Below are 14,817 nucleotides of genomic sequence, written 5' to 3' on the forward strand. Positions count from 1 at the left end.
GGTTTATTTGGAGCTTCGGCCGGAGAATTCACATCACAAGTCCAAGAGTCAGAGGTTCTGACTTCACGGTAGAGTTGCCACGTCAATTCTGAAGAACTCTACCCCAGACCCATGTATTTAGCTAGTTCAGAGAGAATAATCAACATTGTGCATCATGGGCGTAGGAAGGGGGGTGGTGAGGGCGCTGCAGCACCCCTTAGCGAAAAAGAAAAAGAACATCTGTTTACAGTTGTGTTTCATCTGGGTGTTGAGAGATGTATCCATAGATCTCTTAATGTTGCTCTCAAAGCGCACCAGATTGATGCTTTTAACTTCAATATTTAAAAAAAATCTTCCCGGGGGAGCATGTCCCCGGACCCCCCTAGAGGAGGTGAGGTCCGCTCCCCACTCATAAGAAATAGCACTTTACCCCTGCCTATATGCCGTGAGCTGATTATCGAGCCTTCATTGTAACAGTCGCGGGTTTACTGTGTGTTCCGTACCGTGTGGGGAGTGTTGCAGTCGAACATTCCACTGTAGCGCCCCTGGTGCTCGCGTTTTTGCGCGTGCTCTATAGTGCCCGTAATAGTGTTCACTGGAGTCCAGCACCTCAGCACCCCCACTCAAAATACCTTCCCGCGCCTCTGTTGTGCATAACAAGATAGAACCATAACACCTCTATCAGCTGACGCCAGCAGGCAGGAACAGGGAGACAAAACACTGAGAGCACATCAGTCAAGGTCACAGGTGCGTTTGCTCAGTCAGGACAGAACTGATAAACTGGGTCAAAGTTATGGGCCTTGGGAAATATTTCCCCAACATTGATGAAAAACAGTATAATAGGAGATCTTTAAGCCATTTAGTCTTATAATGATTTGATTTTCTTTACCAATACCATAATGTTGTTATTATTTTTAATTAGATATGTGACATCCTTTAAAAAATGTTTTAATATTTTTTGTGTTAATGTAACACTCTGAGATAAGGACCATATGTTCACTGGCTCAGTGTTAAAATGGACTCTTTAAGTGTTTAATGAACACTTCAGTGTCAATTTTAACACTGAGAGCCAGTGAACATATGGTCCTTATCTCAGTGTTAAATTACAGTGTACCACAAAATAACTACACTAGTTATGGTGCACACTTCTAGTTAAAGGTCCTAATATATTAAGGTAAGCTAATTATATTACTTTGGATTTCTATGAACGATGCAAACTGGTTTGTGTTCTCACCTGTGTGATGCTCAGCCGGTCCAGGTGTTTTTGTGGACAGGCAGAGAAACACTGCAGCAAAGTAAAGGAAAAACAACATTATCAAACCAGAAACAAAAGAAGATTCAGACATGGCTAACGAGTATAGAAACTCTTTTCTTCCATGCCTCATTTTGTGACATCAAACATAAAGGGATCTATTAAAGAGGTAGAAAATACATAGATAAAATACAAATAAAATCTATAGGGACGCTGAGTGTTTCCTTAGCCTATTATCAACACCTAAAATCATGAATGTCAAGCAATCTGTTTTCCCATTATTCTTATGCTTATTATTATAAGCTAAAGGCGGCTAATAAAGGAACTACAGCAAGGCCACATGACTTCACGTCACCACCGCTAAGCTAAAGGAGGCTAATGTTGGTCTATAAAGGAACTACAGCACAGTCACATGACTTCACGTCACCACCGCTAAGCTAAAGGTGGCTTTATGTTGGGCTAAAAAGGCAACACGTTCTCACTCCGAACCCTTCACATGTTGACAGACAGTCAGGCCCCCTCCTGCCACTCTATTACGCACAGGGGTACCCCTTGAGATTCAATGGGCAGGGCGTCCCATTGACTTGCATAGAGCTCCCTGAACGTTGGTAATAGACGAGTTGGGATCGAGGCGAAATGCTCTCCGCAGATCCATTCTCACAGCGTTTATCAACCTTTTTCTTACTCAATATCAAGCCACACTTATTGTTTTTACTTCTTTATTTTAATTGAATAATGTAGGACTTTTGTTGCTGTCAGTTATGGGGAGAGTAGGGGCTCAGAAAACTGAAATCTGTATTGTTTCATTGTTTTTTCCTTCTAATTTTGTATTCTTTTCTAAACCACACCCTGTTATTTACTCAACAATAACACATAATTATCCTTGTGTTTATTTATTTGTTTGATTAATAAACACAAGTTGGAGTCCGTCAGGACCGAGGGTCGGAGCAGCTCATAGTAGCCTAGTTGCTTTAGAGAATTTTACACCTGGAAGTAAGTATTCTCTCCGCTTCACTTGACAAACCCAGCCATGGACAAACCCCGTGATAGTCCTCAAGCTCTGTAATTGGATGTTTGAGTGTGCGCCGAGGGTTACCCCGAGCGTCGAACAGCACTTTGAAATGGGATGGAACCACGGCAGACTGTCCAAAACTGGATTTGAACGGGTCCACCCCGTCACCCCTCCCCCTCCCCGTCCCCAGAACTACACACACTGGCTATTGTGTGTTTCGCAACATGTTCTCTATCTATGGCACGTCTCTCCTGGGGGTTGTAGTTTTGAAACAAGTTTTCGTATTTCCCATAATAAGGAGTTGCCAGTATTAAACTGTGCACATCCCTGGAGGTTTAGCGGATAGGAAACACTCAAATTTAAAACATATAATTAATAAATGGGTGAAAATTGCTTGTGCCCATAATGGGCAGCATTAATATATACCCACATGCCAGCTAAGGTCAGAAGAGCTTTATTTAACAGCTGGTCTTATGTCTGTGACCCCTCCTGTTGTTCATTGATAAGCCTGAAACAGGCACTTGTCAAGGTTCAGAGGCACATTTTGCAAATATGGCAGTAGCGATCGATCATCTTAAGATAAGGTATACTTTATTGATCCCAAGTTGGAAACATTTGCGTTACATCAGCATGTGTAACAGTTGTAAATATGCAGTGGTTTTTATTTGTAAATCATTTAGTATAATCACACAAATTCTGTCTTTTATATTTAATAATGCTGTGTTCTTTATTTATTGAATGTTCAATACCTGACATGGCTGATGAAAAACTCGGGTTGCAGGTTCCTCAACAGTGCATTACAAGAAATTTTTCAATATGTGTGTATACCTCCAAAATTAAACTGTCGTATTCTGCACATTTCTTATACTATCTACTGTACATACATCTTATAAGAGTAAGGCAAGGAAAGGCAAGTTTATTTATATAGCACTTTTCAACACAAGGCAATTCAAAGTGCTTTACAAAAAATGAAAGACATTAAGAAAATGGCATTTAAAATCAGTCATTAAAAAGAAAAGTTAATAAAATAAACATTAAAAGAAAGAATACATGGATAAAAGTTACAGTGCAGTCTAAGATATGAATAGTTCAATTAAAAGCAGCGAAAAAAAGAAAAGTCTTCAGCCTGGATTTAAAAGTAGTCAGAATTGCAGCGGACCTGCAGGTTTCTGGGAGTTTGTTCCAGATAGTTGGAGCATAATAACTGAACGCTGCTTCTCCATGTTTAGTTCTGACTCTGGGGACAGAAAGCTGACCAGTCCCTGAAGACCTGAGAGATCTGGATGGTTCATCATTTAGCAGGAGGTCAGAAATGTATTTTGGTCCTAAACCATTCAATGCTTTATAAACCAGCAGCAGTATTTTGAAATCTATTCTTTGACACACAGGAAGCCAGTGTAAAGACTTCAGAACAGGAGTGATGTGATCCACTTTCTTAGTGTAAGTGAGGAACCAGAGTAAAGACTTCAGAACAGGAGTCATGTGATCCACTTCCTTAGTGTTGGTAAGGACTCAAGCAGCAGCGTTCTGAATCAGCTGCAGCTTTCTAATTTATCTTTTAGTGAGACCTGTGAAGACACCTTTGCAGTAGTCCAGTCTACTGAAGATAAAAGCATGGACAAGTTTTTCCAAATCCTGCTGTGACATTAGTCTTTTAATCCTAGATATGTTCTTTAGGTGATAGTAAGCTGATTTAGTAACTGTTTTAATGTGACTGTTGAAACTCAGGTCAGAGTCCATGACTACACCTAGATTTCTGGCTTTATCTGTTGTTTTGAACATTGCAGACTGAAGCTCAGCGCTAACTTTTATACGTTCTGCCTTGGCTCCAAAAACCATTACCTCAGTTTTGTCTTTGTTTAATTGGAGAAAGTTCTGACACATCCAGTCATTGATTTGTTCAATGCACTTACTCAGTGTTTGAATTGGAGCATAGTGGTGAAATTGTTACGTAAATGTGTGTGTCATCTGCATAGCTATGGTAACTTATGTTGTTGTTCTTCATTATCTGAGCCAGTGGTAGCATGTAGATGTTAAAGAGAAGAGGCCCCAAGATGGAGCCTTGAGGTACCCCACATGTCATATTTGTCAACTCAGATGTGTAGTTACCTATAGAAACAAAGTTGTTTCTGTCCTTTAAGTAGGATTCAAACCAATGTAGAACTGTTTCTGAAAGTCCCATCCAGTTTTCGAGTCGGTCGAGTAATATGTTGTGGTCAACAGTGTGAAACGCAGCACTGAGATCTAATAATACAAACACTGAAGTTCTGCCACTGTCTGTGTTTAAGTGGATGTCATTGAAGACCTTTACAAGAGCAGTCTCAGTGCTGTGGTTTGGACGAAAGCCTGACTGGAACACATCAAAACAGTTATTTAAATGCAAGAAATTACTCAACTGTTGAAAAACAACTTTTTCAATGATTTTACCTAGAAATGGCAGGTTTGATATGGGCCTGTAATTGTTCATTACTGAAGCGTCTAGATTATTCTTTTTTAAGAGCGGTTTAATGACTGCATTTTTCAGGGCCTGTGGAAAAATACCTGAGTGAAGAGATTTGTTGACTATATGAAGTAGATCTGAGGCCATGCAAGGAAAAACATCGTTGAAAAATCCTGTTGGAATAATATCAAGGCAGCAGTAGGAGGATTTCAGAAATTGAATAATGTCCTCTAAGTTTTTATCATTAATCTGATGGAACTGTGTCATGATGTCTGAATTGATATTAGGTGGACATAGGGACAACACATTTGCTGTACCTAATACAGAGGCACTGACTGCTTGTCTGATTTTCTGAATTTTGTCAGTGAAGATGGAGGCAAAATCATTGCATAGATGGGATAGAAATTCAGAGGCTACTGACACTGGGGTATAGTTAGTCTGTTGACTGTAGCAAACAAGGCACGTGCGTTGTTTTTGTTTTTGGTAATGATGTCAGAGAATAAAGACTGTCGTGCGTTTTTCAATTCCAAATTATAAAGGCCAAGTCTCTCTTTATAGATTCCAAAGTTAACCTGGAGATTTGTTTTTCGCCACCTACGTTCAGCTTTTCGACATTCTCTTTTTTCTGGTCTCAGGGTCATGGCCTTTCTCCATGGAGATATTTTCTTGCCAGACACTTCCTTTACCTTAGTTGGAGCAATGGCATCTATAACATTTTGAATTTTTGAATTAAAATGATCTACTAGCTCATTTACTGAAATGTTAGCAGGGGCGAGTGTGGAAGAAAAATTCTGAGTAAACATTTCCCTAGTATTTTCAGTTAAATATCGCTTTGTGGTTACCTCTTTTTGAACATTTTTGTGAACAGAAATAGAGCTCTCAAAGAAAACACAGGAATGATCAGAGAGTGCAACATCAGTCACCACAACCTTAGAGATATTCAGACCCTTTGAGATAATTAAGTCCAGAGTGTGCCCCTTATTGTGCATGGGCTCCGTCACATGCTGAGTCAGTCCATAGCTATCAAGAACACAAAACAGTTCTTTAGCCCCTCTGTCTTGGGGGTTGTCAACATGGATGTTAAAATCACCAACAATGACTAGTCAAATGCAAAGTCAATACACACTATAGACAGCAACTCGGTAAAATCATCAAAAAAGCTTGCACAGTATTTGGGTGGTCTATAGATATTTAGGAACAGAGCTCGAGAGGAGCATTTCAGCTGAAGGGCCACATATTCAAAAGAAGCAAAGTTCCCATAAGATGTCTTGCTGCATTGAAGGGAATCATTGAACAAAATAGCAACTCCACCTCCTTTCTTATGCATTCTTTCCTGACTCATAAAACTAAAGTTGGGAGGGGTTCATTCGATAAGAACAGCTGCACTGTTATTTTGTTCAATCCAAGTTTCCGTTAAAAACATAAAATCAAGATTGTGCTCAGTGATACAATCAATGATTTAAAATGTTTTTTCGGCCAAAGACCTGACATTTAATAAAGCTAGTTTAAGTTTGTTAAACACACTATCAGTCAGGTTTTTTGTAACAAGCTTTGGCTGACATGGAATCACTGCTAAATTTGATAAACTCACACAAACGTTTGAGCGCTTCCTGTATCTAAGATGATTCACTGCTCTTAATCTATTACCTATCAACACAGATATCGGCAAAGCTACAGGCAGGCAGGGCCCCGGCATGACATCAGGCTTTGAAGGGGAGGGAGGACCCACCACCCTGCTCCTCTCATCATAGGAGGGCAGGGTGAGGTCTACACTGTAGGAAGGAGGGTTTGGAAATCTGCTTCCATCTTCCTTGTATTGTTTTGGTTTGGATGATTGTGTTAGGCATGGTGATGAAGCCGTGGGAGATGGTGCGCGTCTCTGCTTCTGTGATTTTGGTGGGGGGCGGGGGTAAAGGAAATGCTGCCAACCCTGCGTATCGCCTTCATGCGGTCATTGAACTCCAGGCGGAGGGGCGAGGGTGAAAGGGTGAGCGGAGAGTAGAGAGAGCTGGGGGATGAATGAAGAGTATCCTCAAAGGCGTTGACAGGGGGGGTGACGGGCAGTGGAGTCTCCTCCATTTGTGTCATAGGTCTCCCATAATCAGAACATTCCTCAGTGCAGTGATACTTCTTCAAGGTTTTCTGCGCGATGTGTTGTGTCTTTCTCCTGTTTTGATTCCTCTTGCCGCTTTTCCTTGGCAGAGGGAACAGATTGATGACGCAGGCAGTTTAATATGTTAGAGATAAACAATTTCACTCCTGACTTGTTCAGGCAAACTCCATTTGCCTTATAAAGATGTCTGCGATCCCAGAAAAAGTTAAAATTGTCAATAAAATGTACAGAATGATCAGTACAGGCAGTTGAAAGCCAGGTGTTCAGTGCAAACAATCTGCTGAATCTCTCCACTCCTCTTCTGACTGGCGGTAGAGGGCCACTGATGAACACCTCCGCATTTAGAGAGCTGACGGTTTCCAGCAGTTTTTTTTTCTTTCAGCACTTCTGACTGTTGTTTCACAACATAATTTGTTCCAATGTGCAGTATCACATTCTTCACAGTCGGATGTTCAGCCCCAATATGCAGGATCTTCTCAGCCAAGTCAGAGACCATATCCTTGGGAAAACAGAGTACTTTGGTGTTGTTCTTACTACACAGACCTTTTACATCTCTTACAGCAGAGTCACCCACAATCAGAATTTCAGGCCCAGTCGTTAGCTTTCCCTCTAGCATTTTACTTTTGGAGTAGCTATTGGTCCTTACCCTGCTGTGTGAAGAAGGCAGGTTATCCAGGTCATCGGAAAGAGATCTCCGGTTCTCGGTCAGCGGAGCGTATCTGTTCTGGATTGGCACACTCTGTGGTTTAGGAGGATTGTTTGTAGTTCTCCTTTTAGCAGCTGTCCATGGCTGTTTCCTAGTATGAATAGGGGTTGAAGAGGCGCTATTCCTGGGTGATAACAATGCAGGCCAGCCGGTCGCATCACAGATTTCAGAGCGCTGGGCTCTGCCTGTTATTCGTCCTCCCAAATCCCATGAAAATGATTTACTCTTAGGCTTTGCACCCAGAGAGTTCCAGGGAGGACTACCACTTGTAGATTTATTACCCGGTACACAGCCCTCCTGTTCCTTGGAATCCTTGTAGCTGCTAACTAGCTGTGAGTTAGCATACCCTTTTCCATTATTTTGCAACACTGGTAAAGTGGTGTCATTCCAACCTAGTCCATTCACTTCCACGTTAACTTCCAACCGTTGCATTTTCATTTCCAACACGGCCATCTTCTGTAGAAGTTTGTGGAAGTCATCTGGAGAGAACGGAGGCATTTTGCTACCAACTAGCTTAAGCTAAATAGCATGCAGTAGCCTACCAGGCTTTAGCTGTCGCTAGGCCACGCTACTGTAAGACTGAGGTCGTCGTAAAAATGTTGAAATATGGCTGAAACCCTCCGTCTTTTTACGAAGATTAACTGTCCCAGTGATAAGTTAATGTCCAGGAGCCGCTGCTCGAAGTTTTCAGAGAATAAGAATAGGAAAATCAGTATAAAAACTAAGCAGGGGCAAGAGCAAGCAGAAAAGCGTCTGCCCTGTAAGAAAGATAAGCGAAAGTCTAAAGCGAAAAGTGTAAATGAAAGAGCATGTGTTTGACATGTGAAAGTATGAAATGGTACTAGAATATCTAATGAACAATCAAAGGGCTGTAACTCAATCTTAAATCAAACATACTCGCAGAACGCCCCACAGACAGCAGAACTAAATGGTCCCAGGAGGGAGTTTTTATTAGGGTGCCTCCTGATGAGTTTAAAGATAGAAACTAGATATCAGCAGGTTTTTAATTAATATTCCTCTGTCCCACAATCAACAAGGATGTGGATGGGGTGACCTAAATCTAGTATAACCAGCAGAGATTCATAAATTACGCCAGAGACGCAGTAAAAAGAAAAATAGACCTAGATTAGATTCACACCTTAAAAGGTGTGAAAGGAGGGATTTGTGGAGTCTATTGTTATAAAACATTACAAGACTGATTCTTAGTATTACATTATAATAATAATAATAATAATAATGCATTTATTTTATAAGGCGCCTTTCAAGGCACTCAAGGTCGCCGTACAACAAGGTTAAAAACAGTTTTTACAAACATAGTTAAAAGCAAAACACAGTTTAAAAACATAACTACTAAAAACATACAGCTTGCAGCACAGGTCAGCCATACGCTTACCTGAACAGGTGGGTTTTGAGGTGAGTTTGGAAAGTGGTGATAGTGTCCATGTTTCTAATATCAGGGGGGAGGGAGTTCCAGAGGTGAGGGGCAGAGCGGCTGAAGGCTCTTGACCCCATGGTGGAGAGACGGGCTGGGAAAACTTTGAGAGTGATGGAGGAGGCAGACCTAAGAGACCGGGTAGGAATGTTGACATGGACAAGGTCAGACAGGTATGGGGGGGCGAGGTTATGAATGGCTTTGAAAGTATGAAAGAGGATCTTGTAGTCAATGCGGTGTTTAATGGGAAGCCAGTGGAGTTGGTGTAGTACAGGGGTGATGTGACTGATGACAGGGGTTCTGGTGATGATACGGGCAGCAGCGTTTTGGACCAGTTGGAGTTTGTGTAGTTGTTTGTGGGGGAGACCATAGAGAAGAGAATTGCAATAGTCCAAGCGGGAGGTGACGAGAGAGTGGACCAGGATAGCGGCACTGTGGGGAGTGAGTGAGGGGCGGAGGCGGTTGATGTTTCTGAGATGAAAATAGGCAGACCGGATGGTGTTGTTGATATGGGTGTGGAAGGAGAGGGTGCTGTCGAGGACGACACCCAGACTCTTGACCTGAGGGGAGGGGGAAACCGGGGAGTTGTCGATGGTGAGAGTAAAACTGGGTTGCTTGGTGAGTGTGAGTTTTGAACCAATGAGGACTACCTCAGTTTTATCACTGTTGAGTTTTAGGAAATTTGAGGTGAACCAGGATTTGATTTCCTGTAAACAGGTACAGAGGGAGGGGGGTGGGAAGGTGGAAGAGGGTTTGGAGGAGACGTATAGCTGGGTGTCGTCCGCATAGCAGTGGAAATTGATGTTATGTTTACGGAAAATCTGTCCAAGGGGGAGGAGGTAGATGATGAAGAGGATGGGGCCAAGGACAGAGCCCTGGGGGACACCGGAGGAGATGAGGGAGGGATGGGATGTGAATGATTTTAACTGAATGAACTGAGTACGGCCGGAGAGATATGAGTGAAACCAGTCTAGGGGTGTGTCAGATAAGCCAATGGATGTAAGTCGGTCAAGGAGGGTGGAGTGGGAAATGGTGTCAAAGGCTGCACTTAAATCAAGGAGGATGAGGATGGATAATTGTCCAGAGTCAGCTGCTATCAGGAGGTCGTTTGTGATTTTAATGAGGGCTGTTTCTGTACTGTGACGGGGGCGAAAACCGGACTGGAACTGTTCATAAAGGTTATTGTTGGTGAGGTGTGTCTGAATCTGTGATGCCACTGCTTTTTCTAGTATTTTAGCGAGAAAAGGTAGGTTGGAGATGGGGCGGAGGTTGTTGAAGATGTTGGGATCTAGACCAGGTTTCTTTAATAACGGTGTGACAGCTGCAGTTTTGAGGGCTGAGGGGACAGAACCAGAGGTGAGGGAGGAGTGAATAATGGCAGTTATCAGGGGCAGCAGTGAGGGGAGGGAGGCTATAACCAGGGAGGATGGGAGGGGGTCAAGTTGGCAGGTGGATGGCTTGGAATTCCGGATGATTTTGGATAAATCTGCAGCAGAGGGGAGTTCGAAGCAGGAGAGAGGTAGAGAGAGGGGGGGGTGGGGGACAAAAGGAGGTGGACAACTGGACGTGTGAGGGGTCAGTTGCTGGTGAATGGTGTCTATTTTTGTGTTAAAAAATGACATCAGGGAGTTGCAGTGGTCAGTGGAGTAAAAGTGTGGGGGGAGGGAATCAGGGGGGCGGAGTGATTTGTTGACCACTGAGTGCAGGGCCCTGGTGTTTCCAGCACCAGCAGTAATTTTTGCTGTAAAATATTGGGATTTGGCTGAGGAGAGGGCATCTTTGTATATGAGGATGTGGGTATGGTACATTTGTTTGTGTATGGTGAGTCCGGTTTTGCTGAAAAGCCTCTTCAGCTGACGACCTTCGGCTTTCAGCTGACGTAGGTGGGGGGTGAACCAGGGAGCAGAGTGGGGGAATGAAACAGTCCGGGATTTGAGGGGGGCAAGTGAATTTAACAGAGTCTGGAGACCATTGTTATACAAGAGAACCAGCTGTTCCGGGGTACATGGGGGGGTGATGGTGGGAAAACAGTCAATACCAGTTGTGAGGTCGGTTACATTGATGTTTTTGATATTACGGAAGGACAAAGTGCGTGACAGTTTGATTTTGGACAGTGACAGACTTAAATTAAATGAAATGAGCATGTGGTCAGAGATGGGGAGACAGACAGCAGAACAGTTTAGGGGAGTGACACCAGCACAACAGACTATGTCCAGAATATGACCTTTCGAATGAGTAGGGAAGTCAACATGTTGTTGAAGACCAAAGCTGTCCAGGCATGAGATGAAGTCCTTAGTGAGAGAAAGATTAATTTTGTCCAAATGAATATTAGCATCACCTAACAGAATGATATTGGATGAGAGTGAACAAATGTGAGTGAGAAGTGTGGTGAATTCATCAGTGAAGTCCTTGTTAGGTTTGGGTGGGCGGTATATAATGACTAAAATAGTTGGAGTAGGTCCATTTAGTTGTATAGCCACGGACTCGAATGAGCGAGACACTGGCACGGTGACAGCTGAGACCTTCCAAGTCTCGCGGTGTAATATCGCGAGACCGCCTCCTCTGCCGGTGAGACGGGGTTGACAGGTGTAAACAAACCCAGGGGGAATTGACTCGTTTAACTGAGAATAATCATCAGGATGTTGCCATGTCTCCGTTAGACAAAGGAAGTCATACTTGCAATCACGGAGGAGGTCCTGTAGAAGTAATCCCTTGCCAGTGAGGGAGCGGATGTTAAATAAGCCAAATTTGACGTCGGACTGCTGATGTGCTTATTGTGCTCATGAGATTGCTATGACTATAGAATAAATAGACACAATCACTAATTCCAGGTTCTGATGGGTTAGATACCAACGAGGGGAATAGTCAGAAGAAAGTTTAGCTTGCAATATTGAAAGTAGCAAGGACTGAGAGAACACAAAGAGGTAGTCAGAACAGCACATCGCACCGGCCTTCACTTTGTATGGGAGCCGCGCTCCCCCGCAAAGCTAGAAAGCAACATTATGGTTTCCCACTATATCTGAAGAAACGTTAGAGAAAACTAATTAGTATGATGGTGCCAGAGTAGGGAGGGACTTCCACAGGCCGGCCGAATGCTGATTGGAGGATCATGTTGCCAAGAGACTCTATCTGAGTCTGCGCACCAACCAAAGAGAACCAAGTCTAAACCGCGGTATCTCTTCAGCTAGTCTTGACCAATCATAAATGTACGGGCAACGCCCTGTGTAATAAAAATGTATGCACGCACGAGGTTCGAGGCTCTTGACAGATTTGGTGGTTACAGATTACAGCTTTGCTGCCTATGATTCCGATAGACGTGATGAGTCCTTGGCCAAGTGAATATATATTTTGCTCTCTTTACAATAAATAGTTAAACTTAGAAGTTGTCTGTCTTTTCTGGAATTCTGAACCCAACACTTAGCACATATAAGATGAATATCAGTGGCAGAAAAATATAACTATGAATGGGGGTCCCGTCTATCGGCCAGCATTGAGGATGCGGGTTCTTATTATACATCCATGTATGCGGGTCTGTCAGGTCGAGCCTGGCGTGAGGGAGGAAACACAACGTTAAAACTGTTTTATGGCCAGAATATATGGTAAAAGACGGACTGCATAATTAAGGGAGGATTACCGTGAGTTAACGATCAACTAGAATGTAGCCAAATGTGTGCGAGGGAATCAACCGTTTAAGAGCACGATCCCGACATCAGCAAACATGTTTTCACCGTAGCTCCAACGATATTATTTTCGGCAATTAAGTACGTTAAACAACATTTAAGATTAAACGTGTTACAGCTTCATAGATCGACATGTCTAATAGGTGGTAACAGTCATTTCTCTGTACCCGTCAGTGCAGCAGACCGACGGAGACGAGACGACGGAGTGTGTTGAAGCGGCCTATGAACAACTACAATCCCCGGTTCAGGTGGCGACTGGCGTGCTAACGGAGCTCCAGGAGGGAAAACCTTTGCGACGCTGAGGTTCTGCTGATTTGCAAAGATATGCTAACATGGACATTTGATGTGTTGTCTGCCACATGGTCGGCTTTTAACTTGAACAATATACGATGGTGCATATTAGCGTTAGCTTAGCCGATCTCCATTTAGAAAACACACATTTCAAAAGGTTTTTCGCCTGCCGTCTTGTCTGCAGACTGGTCAGAGCATTAATTCATGGTTTTTACTAACCGGTATCAGTATGTTATTACTTCGGCATCATTTTGAAACGTGTATTCAATTTAAATCACGGTCAAATATGTTCATTTTGTTGTAGTTGTAGCCCACTTGCCAGCGATTCTCTCTAGTTTAGCATACTCAGCCCGACTCAGCCTGGTTGTTGGCCCGGAAAGAACCTCAATGTTATGGGGCCAGAAAAACTGTTACCGCTAGCTAACTGTATTACGCCAAGTGGAAACGCAACCAAAAACGGGGCGCGCGCGGCACGCTTAAACCAGGCTGTAGTGGAAATGCGCCATTATTGTAAATCACCTCCGCACCCGCCTCTCCCCTGGGCATGTAGACATGCCTATTTTCTTAAAATAGCTGCTTCCTGTTACATATTGTTATCTCTGTACCTTTGTAATAATCTATCCTATACAACACATCCATTTAAGTTGCCTTTAAGAACGAGCCATTATAGGTCAGTGTTATGTCGGCTCATATAGGCTGTTTTTTTATTGATTTTAATTTTATAAAAGATACGTCAATTCGATTAATATATTTTTTTTGGGATCAAATATAAATGTCCCTTCAAATTCCCATCCATAGTGCATTTCACTGCCAGGAAAATTCAACTATATGAATGTTTTCAACCCCTTTGGCAGCATCATTTTGGACCCATTTTATATCCTTCATGCCAGGTCGTGGAAAAACCAAATTAATCTTGATTTGATATCTGCCGTTGCTACAGCAAGGTTATTTCTGCTATAAAGTGTGTTTAAAAACAAATAAGATATAATGTGTTACAGCTCCATAGAGTGACATGTCTGGTTATTCATAATATTAACAGTTGTCTCTCTCTGAAAAAAAAGAGAGATCATGATGGCACAGGAAAACAATTTAAAGACTTAAATAAACACAAACCGGCTTATTTATTTTGTTATGCTTTTTACCATATTAGGCTGCAGGTATATGTCAGCTACTTTGTATTTTATTTACATTCCACAAAGAGGAGGAATGAGAATAGATGTTAGGACTGCCTACACATGCCAGAGTATTTTTTCTCCTAAGTTTAGTGTTTTATTTAGTTATAACAAATAGCAATAAACAACGGTTTCCTGTAGGGATGCTCCGATCGCTGGACCGGTGAGCGTAGCGAAACACACACTAAGAGTTAGACCTAACACACTTAGCTATTTTATCTACCTCTGGAACAAGACAAACTAGTTATAAATATATGTATTCTTCACTGCAGGGTCACTCATTACTGGATCAGTGTGCTGCATGAGATACTGACAGGCTGTAGGGGGGAGAGGGGAAAAGAGAGCGCTTCCGCTAATTTCTCCCGTGCTATTATCCAAAGTTAAATGTAAACTTGAATAATGTACATCATTTGAATTTAATAATTAAGTTGATTGTTGTTTGTGGAAGCTCCAGTGAATGAGCCACATTAACTGAGTTTTAAAAATCACTTTAAATGGAAGATTTAAAGTGATATTTAAATGAAAGATTTAAAGTGATATTTAAATCTTCCATTTAGCCCCCGCCCACTCGATCGGATCGGCGATCAGTATCGGCCGATACTGGTTCCGGCGATCGGCCCCAAAATTGGCGATCGGAGTATCCCTAGTTTCCTTTAATGCCATTCTTAAATAAATGCAACAAGCTGTAGTTTTTAACTAACTAACTAACTAACTAACTAACTAACTAACTAACTAACTAA

This window comes from Notothenia rossii (genome assembly GCF_949606895.1).
Source record: "Notothenia rossii genome assembly, contig: scaffold_222, whole genome shotgun sequence".
In the NCBI taxonomy this organism is placed as follows: Eukaryota; Metazoa; Chordata; class Actinopteri; order Perciformes; family Nototheniidae; genus Notothenia; species Notothenia rossii.